The sequence below is a fragment of the Lagopus leucura genome, unplaced genomic scaffold (assembly GCF_019238085.1).
Source record: "Lagopus leucura isolate 7727_CA_CO unplaced genomic scaffold, USGS_WTPT01 Super-Scaffold_100016, whole genome shotgun sequence".
Taxonomy (NCBI): Eukaryota; Metazoa; Chordata; class Aves; order Galliformes; family Phasianidae; genus Lagopus; species Lagopus leucura.
Window position 1 is genome coordinate 2,785,037 of NW_024962270.1, and position 15,154 is coordinate 2,800,190.

General features: G+C 43.7%; 1 long non-coding RNA gene across 1 annotated transcript; it reads left to right on the plus strand.

The window, feature by feature from the left end:
• Positions 1-635: 635 nt before the first annotated feature.
• Positions 636-11,938, plus strand: LOC122182953. Its single transcript, XR_006180047.1, has 2 exons — positions 636-703; positions 10,291-11,938. It is a non-coding gene; the product is annotated as an uncharacterized LOC122182953 (long non-coding RNA).
• The last annotated feature ends 3,216 nt before the right edge of the window (positions 11,939-15,154 follow it).

The following is a 15,154-nucleotide window of genomic DNA, read 5'->3' on the forward strand; positions in this document are numbered from 1 at the left end:
AGGTCAATAAATTAGTTTTCATATCATAAAATAAGCTTATAAATAACACTGCTGATTGATAAATCTGATTATTAAGTACTAAATAAAAAAAGTACTTATAAATTCTCAGGCTTTGAGGTATCTGTTGATCAGTTTATAAGGAATGAGATTTCAAAACTCAGTTGTTGTTAGTTTTATGCAGTTCTGTCTTCTATATAAATCCCAACACTTGTTGCAGATGTCCTGCTCGGGTTTTTATCATTTCATCAGGTGTGATTGATGGTGTGGATACACAGCTGGGACAGGTCAAATTGCCTTTTTGGTGATGGGATGGAGCAGGTTGTTTGGACTTGGAACTACCTCTGGCTTATGGTTGCCTACAAGAGTATGCAAAGGCTTAAAGACATACAATTTGCCCAAGAAAAGGGCTGAACGCTCATTGGCTGGTGTGTATCTTCCAAGTCTGGCAGCTAATCCTGCTTGTAATGGGATGTGTGTGCCTTATAGTGCATCCACAAGTAGAAAACTTCCTCTCCAAAGAGATGGATCAGGATGGGCACCAGGCTCATCATGACTCATCAAGGCCTTCCCTAATTGAGGCTCACAGGTCATGTGACTGGACCTACCCAGGTGGGAGAAGATAAGTAGAAGGTGCCCAGAGATGGTGTGAAGGACCAGGAGGAACAGCAGGGATCTGAGCCTGTAGACCTGATAGATCCCAAAGGTATGTCTCTAATTTCAGGATGATCTTACTGGGGAATAAACGACCTCTTGTTCTCCTCTTTCCTCTCTGCTAGGGAGATTTGCCCCCGTCAGCAGCTTGTGGCTGCTCATCAGGCTGGCTTGAACAGGTTTATGTGGGGAGCCTTATGTGTGCCTTCCTTGCCTTGTCTGTGGAGCACTAAAATGCTTTAAGATTGTTTCTGTGATGCATTTTTTTCCTTCCTTTGAGTTCCCAAAAGCCAATTTTTCTCCATGGAATGAAGGGTTGCAACAGTAGAGAGTGAGATCATATGGGACCTGACCACCCTGAAATTACTGGGCTGCTTTGGAGGGATGTGGAGGTAATAGGTCTAATGCTGCTCCATGTTCTGCGTTTCAGTAACTGGGCACTTTCCCACTAAAGCTTGGAATCCCTATCAATAAAAAAAAAGGGAGAAATGAATAGGCTCAGCAACAAATGTACCCTAGCAGAGATCTTATTGGCATTGCAAGTGGTGAAACCTGGCTGTGTTCCTGATCGAGACTTTGAATGAAATATGTTGTTTCAGTTTTTGATACGCTTCCTTGAATAAGAATTACAGAGGCCCATTACTTTGCCTGCAGGGAAATGGCTTCCAAGACATCTTCTGCTTGTTTACTTCTAGTCTTAATTTCACCAGGCATAGTCTCCATTCAGTTTTTTTTTGTTTGTTTGTTTGTTTTGTTTTGTTTTGAGGAAAACACCTTCTGATTCAAAATGAAAAAAATATTTTCAGCCTTTACTAAAGCAAACAAACAGACACAAAAAAACAAAACAAAACAAAAAAAAACAAAACAACCCACGAAGAAAAAAACATTCTGAAATGCACTGTGTGCCTTTGCTGGGAGGGAAGGAGCTTCAAGATTAATATTATCAGCCAACCAGAATGAGAAATCTGACTTAGACTTGTGTGTACGTTGGGACCCAGTGCAACCTTTCAGCAAGGCAGCACCGACAGCAGCAGCAGAGTGAATGGCATTGCTGCTGCTGGGCACAGCACAGCTTGTGCATTTGCATTCCATTCACAGGAGCTGTGCAAAGGAGCCCGTGCTGCTGAAGGACTGCACCTTGCCAAATCGTCTTGGCAGCCACATCCATGCAGCCCATCCAAGAGGGGTAAATGAGAGCAGGATTTGGCCTGCTTTCTTTTGGTTAATCTCTCGTTTTAGAAGAGCTCTGTGTTTGTGTGGTTTGCACGCTGATGCTCGAGAGCTCAATTCTACTTGTTGAGGATGTTACTAGTCTGATAGCAGCCTATAATTACGGGATGTCATGCAGGGCTGGTGATAGATACAGCAGTGCTGGAATCTAGGGGCTGCTGAATTCATGAGCCACTCGAGGGTATCTTAGCAGTGAAACGATCCTTGGTGTGACTAAAGCATGCGAGCACTTCAGAGCAGGTTTAATATAAAGCCTGCAAATTGTCCTGATGAAGTAAAGGGAAATATTAGTGTATGTGTACACGTACAAAAATGTCTGTAGGCTTGGAGGCTTAAATATCAATTCAGTCTGAGAATTAGCTTACATTCATATTGTGCTATGTTTTTTTTATGTAATTATCCATGCTCAGGTTATCTATCCCCACAAAAGTTAGCATGCATCATGGTGGTTTTGTGTTATACTGTAAGTGCATGTATTTATGCCACCGAAGCAGTTGTCTGTATTTGTGTAAAAGAAACTTTGATAATTCATTTAATGTGGTATTATTGTAAACTTCAGTTTTTCCACCGACATGTTGATTTTATTTCTAACTTAAAACAAGTTTTAATTTATAAACCTATATACCAAGACACGTTGCTTTCTGGTGTAATTCATTGATTCAGCCCTGATTTCTCTGGGAAGGTGACTCACCTTCAGTAAAGGCTTAATTCCATAGTTATAAATCCTGATGTTTTCAGCTTGGTAATCACTATTCCCTGTCAGTTACAGCAGTCTTTTTGTTTCCTGGTGTATGAATGCAAGCAACTGTGCAAGGAGCCGCAGGCAGACATCAGCACTGACTTGCTCTGCTATAGGACACTGGGTGTTCTGATACCTTCTCTCCTCCTTGGCAAATTTGGGATTTTCATGTTTCTAAAGCATTTTTTAACTGGATATCTAACAAGAGCACTGGATCAGTGTTTTTTGCTGATGGCCTGGCAAATCTGGCCTGCTGGTGATGGAAGAAGCCTGTTCCAACCAGGTGTCTGAACTCTGTCCTATATATATCTGGTGGTGTCCAAGTCTGATTGAAAAAAAAACAGTCTGGAATCATTTTAATACTTAGCAACAAGTTTCCTCAAATCTTCCTATGTGGAATGAAATGAGTCCCTCGCTGTTAAAATGGTTGTCCCCAAAGAATCCTTATAGTGAGGCAAGGGACAAGAAAAACTATTTGCAGGCTGGCTCCTGTTGGCACACATCTCTGTAGGCACTGGCACAAGAAAACAAAGAGGAACTTCTGTACTTTGTATGTGCTTTCCTATGTATCCAGATTCTTCTGTTTTGGTCATCTGAATGATTCAATAAATTAGAAAAAGAGGCTAGGAAGGTCATTTCACAAGCAAATTCCTTTAAGTTTAACTCTGTACTATACTTCTGTATTTTTAGATAGAAAAGGTTAATAAAAAAAAAAAAAATAAGGCAGCTGTATTTGCTTCTTGGAGAAAAAGGATTCTGTGTGTGCTCTTCCATGCAAGTTTGAAGCAGACTAAACGCAGTGGCTGTCAGTTCTAAGGTGGAAAAAAAAAAACCCCAAAGCTCTGCCCCATGCACTCTGTGTCTTCAGTGGCTCTTCTGCTCTTCTTGTTCAGGTCTATTTCATAGATGTTGTAGAAGGCCAGGCTCAGGTGCATGAAGTTATGCAGTAAAAAGGGAAGGAACACTGTCATGTCAATCATGTTCACCCCTGTTCTGTGCTGCTTAATGTTATGTTTAAGAAATTTTGGGGGTGGGAGAAGATGGGTAAGAAAGGGAAGGGGCCAACAACTTTTGATGTCTGTCATATGTACTTGCTAACTTGCACCCACGTGGGGAAGAATTGCCAATGAGCACGTTTTTCCTCCAGCAGTATTCATGGAGCTGTGGCAGTTCAGCACTTAGAATGGCAGTTTCTTACAGAAACAGTGAGTGGCAGCTTTTATACCAAGCATGTCCAAGGTTTTCTCTTCAGTAGGCACATGCAGGTTCAATTAAACTCAAAGTGATCCTAGGGTAATGATACAAGCAGATGGAAAACAAGAAAACTGAGGGAAGTGCTTTTAACTGCAGCAATCTAAAGTGTAAAAGATAAATAATACATAGATTGGCATTGCTTACTGAAGTCAACCAGTGAGTCTGGTGGAGATTTGAGTGCGCCCTGAGGAAATTCCTCCTCTATGCAGTGCTGGTGGTGGCAGGTCTCCCTCAGCACCCTCCTTTTTCGGGTTGCTTCCTCCACCTGATTTTAATGATCTCCTTGGAAGAGTTTGTGGAGCCTGTTCCCAGATCAGGGGACACCTGCAGTGAGGAGGTGGGGAGAGAGGAAGGATCCTTGTTCAACTTGTTCCAGCATTGCTCAGCAGACTGCACAAAGGCCCTGCTATCTGCATCCATGCCCCTAACTAGGAGAACTTTGCACTCATATCAGTGGAATTGCCTTCCCTTTGCAACCTTTGACGCAATAAAGCTCTGTTTGAATTTTGATATGCGATAAAGCTCTGTTTGATTCTAGCAAGGCAAATAAGACACACCTTACAAACTGGTGGCAGTCTTCTATCGATTTTGAGTAGTTCTGCTTTCTCTTTGGACCAGTTATCCCTTTCTGTTGTGATAATTAAAGTACATTTTTGCATTCTGTGGCAGGAAACCATGACTTTCTGTGCAGGATATGTTGAAAACTATTGGGAAATCTGTAATTGCAGGGCTTTGGCAGCCTTTAAATATTTCCATGGTTACCGAGGGGAAGGAGGTTCCCATTGGTGGATGCAGTAATCATTTCAGTGACAAGGATGAACATGAATTTTAAAGTTCTTTGTTTGAGTATTATTTGTAGTACCAACTCAATTTTTGTAGAGCACAGAGTTCAGTTTCCATATTCACTATTTATTGATTTATTTATTTTTGTCGAAGCTGATAAATGGGAGGCATTAAAACTTCAGCTAATCCAGCCGGTGGAACGATGTGGAAAACTTTGCTGCTGGTACTTTTCTGTTACTTTCAAGTAATGAGGAAAGCCAGACTCTCAGTTCTATTTGATTTCATTGTGTTTTGTGTGGGGATTTCACACCTGTGCCTAACGCTCTGTTTTTATTGATATAAAAATCCCCAGAAAAGGAAATCTGGTTAAAACAAGCAACTGTAACTTTGTACCTTCAATATAGAGCACCAATGGTCCATCTTATTACATTAGTATCTCCAGAATATGCTTCTCACAGTCAGTAAGAGCCATATACTACCTGTGGGTAGGCTTGAAGTGTATACACAGGGTGAACATCAGTATGTAACTTACATTGAAACTTCCTTTCTAGATGTTTCCATGAACAAAAGAGGGTAACATTGTCTGAATGAGCAGCTTATGAAATATTGCTCAGTATTCCAGCAGGGAGGATGTGACAGTAAATCTGGAGAGAGTCCCAACCTGTAATGCTTGCTCTGCTTGTGCAAGGGATGCTCCCAGCTCTTGGGAGCCACTTTCCTTTTGTGCCTGTTTCTGACTCCTCTTATCTTCTTCAAAGAGTGCTTATGTAGAGCAGAGGTGGAATGTTGCAATGCCAGATGGTTTCTTGGTGCACTTATAACTTTAGCCTGACAATTACTAGAGTTAAAGATTTACAACTGGATACTGTTGCCTATTTTGGGGGGCTCATTCTAAGCCTTAAATAACAAATCTTCAAATTTGTATCCTGCAGACAGTCTCAGCATGTTTGTTTTCTCCAGGGAAGTTAAGGCATGTATTAATGTCAAACTGCATTTGAACTGAAAGCATCATGCAGGATCTGTTTTATGGAATAATGCTTTTTTTTTTTTTTTTTTTTTTTTTTTTTTTTTTTTTTTTTTGTGTGTGTGTGTGTGTGAGTTCACCCCCTACTCCTACCTACCCACAGCCCCAAATTAGGGCAGCTAGACATTTTCTGGTTGAAAAAGCTCAAATGGCAGCTGCCCTCAGCACGTCTTTGTGCTAATGCCATGGCTGCATAAATAGAGGCAAGACTCAAGGCACAAATGTGGAGCAGTTTGCACTGTGGCAGCTGCAGGCACAGAGGAAGACCATGTGTTGAAAGGTGAATGCTTGAAAGTGTGTCGGATTTAGCCAGGATTCAACCCAGAGGGCACAGTTATACAGATCGATATATATATATTTTTTTCTTTCTTTCTTAAATTTTAATTGGGACAGCTTGTCTTGCTGGGGGTTAACTCATTCATAGGTCTGCAGCCTGCTCAGCACAATATTTCAGGTGCTCAAGTGCTGTGTTCAGTGTTGGACCCCACGCTGCAAGAAAGGCATCGAGGTGCTGAAACATGCCCAGAGAAGGGTGGATATTGCAATAAAGTGATGAAGGATCTTATGGGTAGCAAATGAGGGAATTGGGATTTTTTTTTAGTCTGAAGAAAAGGAGACTGAAAGGAGGTTTTGGTGAGCTGGGGGTCAGCCTCTTCTCCCAGGTAACAGTGATAGGATGAGAGGTGATGGCCTCAAGTTGCACCAGGGGAGGTTCAGGTTGAATATTAAGAAAAATTTCTTAGAATGAGTCCCTGGAGGTGTTCCAGGACAGTGGAGATATGGTATATGTTTATGGGCACAGTGAGGTGGGTTGGAGTAGGTGTTCTTAGAGATGTTACCTAACCTTAATGATTCTATAATATTAAAGAAAAAACAAAAGGCAAGAGCCACGTGGCACGGCTCTTAACCACATATGCCAAATTGATGCAGAACAGTGGAAAAGCAGTCTTCTAATACAACTGGGAGATTTAAAAAGGTGGGTTTTTTTAAAATATTTTTTTAAATAAAATTGTTTTCTAAATAAATGTTTAAATAAGTTTTCTAAAAATCAGAAAGTAACATGGATGCTGCTGTAAATGCTGAGATAATTGTGGGAAGCTTGGTTTGTATCCAGGAAGGCAGTGAGTGTGGCTGCTGGTCACAACCTGATGCCATGGCTGCTGCCTTTTTAAAGCATTTAACCCTTCTAAAAGGGTTTTGTAATCCATCAAAAGTGCAGATGCTGTGGGGTCAGCAGAAAGCAAGCCATCAATGACAATTATAAAAGTGCAGCAGGAGGATGGCAAAATGCAGAGCTGGTGCACAGAGTAATATGTACACGTGGAAAAAGCCCTCCTTCTTTTGGCCTATGATGTAACTGAGCCCTGAAGTAAAAGCTACCAATGGGGATATTTAACATCTTTCCTCCCCTGTCGGAAATGAAAAAATAAAGCAGGCAAGTAAGCCTGCCATCCTTCAAAGCCTCTGGGAAACAGGGACAGGTGAAAGGAATGGTGCAAATCAATCTACATTACATTACCTCACTAGAAGGACTTGAAGGGACTAAAGAACATTTTCATTAATCTTGTATGGGGCTGCTCAGTGTCATCCTAAATTGCATCAAGATGTGATGAAGCCAGCAGCCACCGTCAGCACACAGGCTGAAGGAAAGGAAAGGAAAGGAAAGGAAAGGAAAGGAAAGGAAAGGAAAGGAAAGGAAAGGAAAGGAAAGGAAAGGAAAGGAAAGGAAAGGCTGAGCCAGATTCCCTTCCACAACAAGGTGATGGGGAAAGGAGTTAATGCCCAGCTCAGGTGCTTCCAGGTGAACCAGAGTTTTGCTGAGACCAAGGAAGAGTCCTCTGAGCCCTGTAGTCCAACCCCAACCCACCTCCATGTCCCTCAGTGCCACATCTCCACGGTTCTTAAACCCTTCCAGGGGTGGTGACCCCACCACCTCCATGGGCAGCCTTGTGCCACTGCCCCACCACTCTTGGAGAATAATTTTTTCCTAATATCCAACCTGGAAATAACTTTAGCACCAGATCCCAGGAGACTTTTGTTACAGCAGGGCCAATTCTGCCTTGGGAACAGAATCTCCTGGATGCTGCTCTGCCTCTGCTTCCTCGTGAACATCATTTTTTCCCTTCCTTGCTCACGGGGTTCTCCAAAATGTTATGGTCACAAATCTTCCTAAGTCTGATTTCAGTGTTTATTTAAAACACTCCTCCTTTTAGCAGCTCTTTGGAAGCTACAGTGTGAGACAACTCGTTATGGCATGACGGGGGGGCATTGACATATGTATGCACCAGGCTAACATATGAACAAACCTAGAAAAGGAATGGTGAGGCAAGAAACAGTACAGTAAGGACAAGTGGGAAAATAAGAAACTGTCAGATGTTTCAGCCTCCACAGAATAGGAATGGCACTGCTATGGTTAGTCACAGCTGTAGCTCCTGCCCCAGTCCTCAGGGATAAATAATCCCCATTGCCCCATGTAGTGAACCCAGCAGTGAGGCAGAAGGTGTAGGAGCAAAGAGGGGGACCCAGGTGATTTCAGAAGGGGCTAGAAGGCAAAGCCTTCATTTCTTCCCTTGGCAGGATTGGACGAGCAGTGGTATGAATGGAGCTCATCTCTCAGCCAGAGTTGTATCTGCATGCATGATCCATCAATTGTTCTTGGAGTGGCCTTTGCCCATAGACCAGCTTGCAGCAGTGTGGTGGAGATGTGTCCCTCAGTGCTGCATTCACCTTTTACTTGAAAACCTCCAGGGATGGTGACTCCACCACCTCCCTCAGAAGTACTCTCTTTGGCGTTTTTGTTGAAGAAGTGAATTTTGTGGGACCGATGGGGTCCCACCAACCAAGTGAGGACTGAAGGCTGCACAGTGGCAGCTGCTGTGTGCACAGAAAGGCAGTCCCTGGACACAGCATGGTGTCATTTCCCATTCAATTACTGGGGACACTGCCACCTGTAGGAGCTGTTGCCATGGCAATGTGATAACTGTAGCACATCCCAACAGAGGTCCCTCTGCAGCATCCCAAGACTTCCCTTCACCTCATGCTAATGCCGTGATCGTGGCAGCAGGAGCTGTGTAGGTTGCTAGAAAAGACAGGAATAAAGCAGATCTACCCAAAACGGGAGGCATTTGTGGGACGTGAGTGTGGACTGTGCTTGGAGCAAAGCAGAGCTGGCAAGGGGGTGAGTTGGTTTTGGAAAGTGAGAGCCGAGCCTTGTGTGGGTGTGACAGGGCTGAGATGCTCAGTTCCACATATGGCACATCCACGGCTGTCACCAACCCTGCTCTCCCCACTGCACTGACTGGAAATAAGTTCAGCCTGTGGCAGTGTCTGCCACTTTGTGGGTGCTGTGTTTTTTTGGCTATTTGATGAAAGATAGCATTAAAAACTTTCTCTTGCAAACGTGTAGAGCCTGTGACAACCACCCTGCTTAGAGACATGGTGGGGCTGCGAGAGGGGCCTTCCAGAGGTGGTCCTATGTGGTCTCCCTGTATGAGCCCTCCTGCTTGTGTGAGAGCTGGGGTTCGATAGGGACCTGCCCAGATCTTGCCTTGCTCCTTCCCATGCATCCACATGAACTGCAGGGCATCCTGCTGGATTTTATGCTTTCCCAAGTTCTAGAAATGCCCTTCAGCTTTGAGATTTACAGCAATATTTGGAGAGGGTTTCCTGTAGGTATGTTTCCTACCAATGTGTTTTCTGGACTGTTGTTGTGTTTTGTGTAAAATAATCTGGCACTTTGCATGAGCACCATCAGTGAGCAAGCTGAGAGGGCTGAGGCAGTGTTGTGTTTACCCTGGTGACCACCCCTGGCACTCTGAGCATCCTTCCCTGGCTCCTCAGTGATACTTTGTGTTGTGTTTTTCTGGAGCATCTGTGTCAGTGTGAGTGTGCTGGTATGCATGGGGTGGAAACACAGCTAAAGGCTGACGCTGCCTCATTGAATCAAGGGCAATGTAAATGGAATAAACTGTGTTTGCTGAGAGCTGAACTATAAGCACTGGGTTTAGGCAAATGCTTTAAAGCAGTCTCAGTGTTACTCTATGTTACTTGAGGATCGCTTTGTTGTTATAAGCTGGACTTTGCAATAATATTAGCACATGTTGTGTGGTTTTGAATGCTGACTTAATCTCACAGAGAACTAATCCATTTCAAGAAGCAAAGTGTTGCTTTCAGAGTGTGCTTTAAATCATTGCTTTCCCTTTTCTCAGGGTGAGAATCTGAGCCTACCACTGTGTAATTTAAGTGACTAAGATGGCTTTATATTGTCACTGTTGTCAGCAGTTCCAGTTTCCATCGAACAGATACTTTTTGGTGTGGGGAATTTATTATTCACGTTGTCATGCTGGGTGCAAACTTCCATGTTAAAACACAGCTTAATGCAGCAAAAAGTTGTTCAAGTTCTCCCTGAAGTAGCTTTCCCTACTCTAGACAGACCAGTACTGGGGATGGAAAGGGCACACACAGCTGGAACCAGCCTGGAACTGGGAGGGAAACACTAGGAATAGGTGTACAGGATCTGAGAAGTCATACCAGGGACTGGCAGAATTTTCTTTGCCCAGTTTCAATCAATCTGGCATGGAGGCAGTTGCTTATTGATAATTCTTTACAGAGGGAGGAATTGTGCTCATAATGAAGAGGTGGGACTGCAGTGCAATCAGAGATCCTCCCGTGCTTTTCTCCCTTCTAATGCAATTACTCTAGCTGCAAGATTTTTGCTCAAGATACTGAAAATCCTCCAGCTTATTTGCAGAAAGCAATGCAGCAGCAACTGTCATACAGACGTCCCCATTGGAGAGAAATTGCAGTATGAGCTGAGCCCTGTCAGGAGCTGGTCTTTACATCGCCTGGCACAGAAGTGTGTGAAACTGAGAACTTTAACTGCCAGAAAGCACTCAAAATGCTTGCCAGCAATCAGCTGTGGGTCCTACAACCTTCCTCTATGTGTGTCACCTTCCTGGGGTGGCAGTGACTGGCAAAGGGGTCATGCTCTGCCCACACTCCCCAGCTCCAGGCAGGGATGCAGCAGTGCTCCCCTACCTGGTAGGATGTCAGATCAATGGGATCACCTCTGTGGGGAAGACCTTGTAATAGACAAAAGTCGTAGTGTCCTAATGGCTTCACCAAAGCAGGTTCTTGGCAGTGCAAAGTGATGGCAAAATGCACCAGACCCAGAACTCCAGCATCAGCACAGGACAAGTGGCCTGCTCCTCCTCTGGGTTTTGGTGGACACGCATCTCATGGGAAAGGATGTCTCTGCAGTGCCTGCAAATGCAAGAATTCAGCACGCTTTTTTCCTCCACAAACCCTTTCAGTTTCTCCCTATCAGCACACCCATGCTGTGGTTAGGGGAGCATTTCTAGGTGGGTGTACGCGAGGGCAGAGTTGGACCTGTGATACTTAAGTCAGCCTCAAATGGGAATCTGGAGGAGGAGGAGCACGAATGGAGATAACACTTCAGCTTAGCTTTGGAAAATTAGCTTCTTCATAGAAGACATATTATTTTTTCCATTTTTCCTAACTGAATTTGCTGTTGCACAAAGTTGAGTTTGGAAGCAGGCGCGTTTTACTTAAAGGAGGTGATTCACTGGCCTAAGATGTCTCCAGGAAACGATATGGTGCTGCTTATAGCATAGAATAAAAGAGTAACCTTCCTGCCTGAGGGCACCTCTAGAAAACCAGATGAAAACTGAAGTCAGTCAGAAAGTCTTGGCTTTGAGGTTTCCTTCTGTCTTCTGCGCTGTAGTTCCTGGGGAAAAGGCTGACCTCTGAGAATGGAGTCACTTGCAGCCACAGAGAGGTTTGAAGGCTCTGCTCAGTTAGCTGAAATGCTTCCTCCACACTCTGCTGGAGAGGTGCCTAACAGGCCTTGCTTAAGCAGATGAATTAAAAGGACTGAAAGCAGTCATTGATGGGGCTCCTTGATGTAGGTAGAGGAGGAGGGAGCTGCTCTGGCATTAGGCTGATGTTTGAGAAAAGCTGAAAGAACCCGTCCAATTGCTAAGCAAAGCTTCTGGGAAGACTTCAAAAAGAAAAGAAAAATCAATTGAAATCGTCCACTCATCAGAGAAAAAAAAATCGTATTTGCAGATCTCTGTGCAGCATGGGGAGCTTTTATAACAAACACATGAAGTATCCTTACAACTGACACTTTCTTACTAGGGCTCAAAACTAAAAATACTTTGCAACCTACAACAAGTCTTACTGACAGAGGAGACAGTGTTTAAAGCTCAGTATTTCTGTTTTGGAGCCTTGTATTATAGAGGATGATGTGACTGTTTTTCATATGGAAATACCATTTTAATTAAGACAAACAGATGGTTAACAGGAGCAGTATTGTAGGCTTCATGAAAGTAAAATCTAAAGGGCACAATAATATTTCCACTTCACAGCGGCTTGTTTTGGTTCCTACCAATAAATAAATTCCACGTGTCAGAGAAAAACATTTTCACTGTATAGTTCATGCGTTGCTGCTTGTGTGTTAGGTGCAGATCACAAAACAGGGGCACACTTATCCCCAAAGCAGGTACAAATATATGCATGGAGCAAATCATGCAATACTTGAAATCTATTGATAACTGCATAAAAGGGCAAAAAAATTCCATTTTCCATAACCAGAAAAATCTCTCTGTGAGTTGTAATTTCACCACGTCTTATACCTGCTCTGTACCTGCTCTTTGTGCTTGCCTGCTTGCAGAAAACTCATAGAAAGAGGAAAGTGACTGCAGGATGTGTTTGTAGACGGTGCTTAGTCACTTTTCCCCTACAGCACAGCTTGCATTCGAAAACAAGAAAGCTCTGTATCTAAATCAAGTTGAAATGAAACTTCTGGAACTTAAGGCAAAGCATTATTTTGATAAGGAAACTTGCCTATCAGAAGGCAGAGGCTGTACTGGCCCTGCAGCTCACCTCCAGAAGGTGAGAGCAGCGCTGCAGAGATAAGTGCCCTATTTCTGGGCATGGCTCGACAGCCTGTCTGCCTGCAACCCTGAAAGAGGATTCTGGGGGGCGAAGGTTACAGCAGATAAAGCAGGGTATTAGGAGCTGTCACACTCTCCAGTCTTTCTGCCGCTGCTCTCTTCATTCTCACATGTGGGTCAAGCACAAACCCCAGCTCAGAAGTTGCTCTGCTCCAGCAAGAGTACTTTGGACATTTGTTACATCCCTAGGGTGGAAATACTTGTCCAAAAGATGGTGCTCAAAGGACCTTGCAGATTGCCAGGAGAACTGGGAATGTGAGCCTGGGCTGTGGCTTTTCAGGGAAATACTCTGAGAAATATAACAGTGGAGGCAAGCACCACTAGAGACGTCCCATTTATAATTAGCACATTGCTAACGACAGGAAGACTTTCCCTGAGTGAGATCTAATGTCATTAAACTTAAACCTGGCAAACATCAGTTAGTGGAAACAAAATTAGCCTTGTCTGGGAATACCAGCTCCTGCCTCAAAGTGCTGATTTCCCCAAACATACAGGCAACAGCCTCAGAAACCGTAATTAGGAAACCTTGCCAGACTTGAAAGAAGATTCTTTCACCCACAAAGGCCCAAGCTCATAAGCTTCTCCTATCGCCCCACAGTTTGGTGTGTTTAATGGCCTCATTGCTCAAAGTGATAACCAGACGGTGTTGGATTTAATGCGAGACCATGGAAGTCTGAAGGAAAATTAACAGCATCAAATCGCATCTCAGTCACTCTTGCTTGGTTCTTAGGGTTGGCTGGATGTGCTTTTTGTCTTCTTGGTTGCTTGTTTGTTCCAACCACGTTGTCACCTACTGCCCTGTTCTTGCATGAACTTCCTCCAGTGTCCTGTTGTCATTTCCCAATTTGCAGGGTTCCAGTTGTATCAGCATCTCCAAGATGTGTGACAGCGGGAGTCATGTGAGTGAGGCACAAAAGTTAATAGCTGATGAAAGGATAATTTAATGTAGCATAAAAAGGCCAGATTCTCAGCTGATACACGTTGATGAGAAAATTGCACCAATTTGCACCAGCTGAAGATGCACTGTCTGGATCTCTAGGTAAAAGTAGCTTATGTAGTTGAAATTTCATACTAGCTTATCTGGAGACAGGGAATTAAACAACAAGACTAAGCATCTCCCAGAAATAGATGCATCAGTGGGAGTTGGAACAAGGTTCTAAAAGTAATTACTATCCTGCCTGGAGTGTCAGATTCATCAATAAAAGCAAAGCCTTTCTGTAGTAGTGTAGCTATATAAAATAGAACACACCCCACACCCTGCAATAATGGTTGTAACTCAATATTTTGCAGAAATACTGAAATGGTGGAGCGAGTCTGGGTGGAGAAGTGAAACTTGTAGGTCAAGGCTGGGTAAGGACTGCGCAGTTTGATCCCTCCTCTGGAGGCTCAATGGAAATGATCACTTACTGTGCAGCATCTCATCCCTCTTGTGATGGCAGCAGATGGCCAGGGCTGCTCAATCCCAGATTAATCAAAACTCCATTTAGAAGAGGCACTGAGGAGCAGTTCAGAGATGGCAATGGGCTGGCAGAGGAGGCAGTAAGATTGCATCTGCTGAAAATCTGCATGGGCTTCAGGGAGAAATCAGAGAATAAAGTTCCATGAACAGAGGCCTTCAAAATGAAGGGGAAGGGGAAGGCAGTCAGGATCTGGGGCACCAGCCAGACTGTTCTCCTAGGCTGTTTCCAGGACAAGAGCATTTGCTATGGGCTTTGCAGAGAACAGTAATGGAACAGAGCATTGTAATGTTGAGGATCTAGAGATATATTTTGCTACACTGCAATGACAGAGAGTTGTGCTCAGGGGAGTAACCAAGCCCACAGGGCACTGGTCACTGCTGTGTGTAGCAGACCTTGCAGCTTGCGTGGCATATATTGTTGTGTGCGTATGGCTGCTTCCTGAGGAGCAGTGGGGACTTGCAGCATCACCTGGACTTTTGGGCAACACATGCATCTGTCCTCTTGCAGAAAGAAAGATTGGAAACCCCAGCATCACGTACAGCAATACAAGATGTAGGGAAAGTGTTGACTCCCAATGCTTTGGTACTGCACTGCACCACCAAATGTCCTGCTAGGGAGACAATGTAATCTTTCCTCCCTTTTATACTTTCTCAATTCTAAGATCAGAAAAGTAGTGAATAACTCAGGTTGCACCACAAATAACATTTCTGTTTCTCTGTGTCATGCCAACAGGCTGAAGTATCTTTGGGCAGGGTTTAGTAATGTATGATGTTTGGATTGGACTTTGCTATGAAGAGCAGTGTGGGTGATTGTTGCTGTTATTTTTCTTTTTTAGTGCATTTGATGGAATTGCATATTTTACAGTGCCATGATGTGCTCATGATGATGCCCTGAGTGTCACTGACAAAAACACTGTTAGTCCTGGCCCAGCACTTGATCCAGAACTTGGTGAAGTCATTTAAAAAGCTTTTATTGATCAGGAAGATGCTACCAAAACACAAGCCTTCTTGGAGTTGCTTTCTCACTGATTTATGAG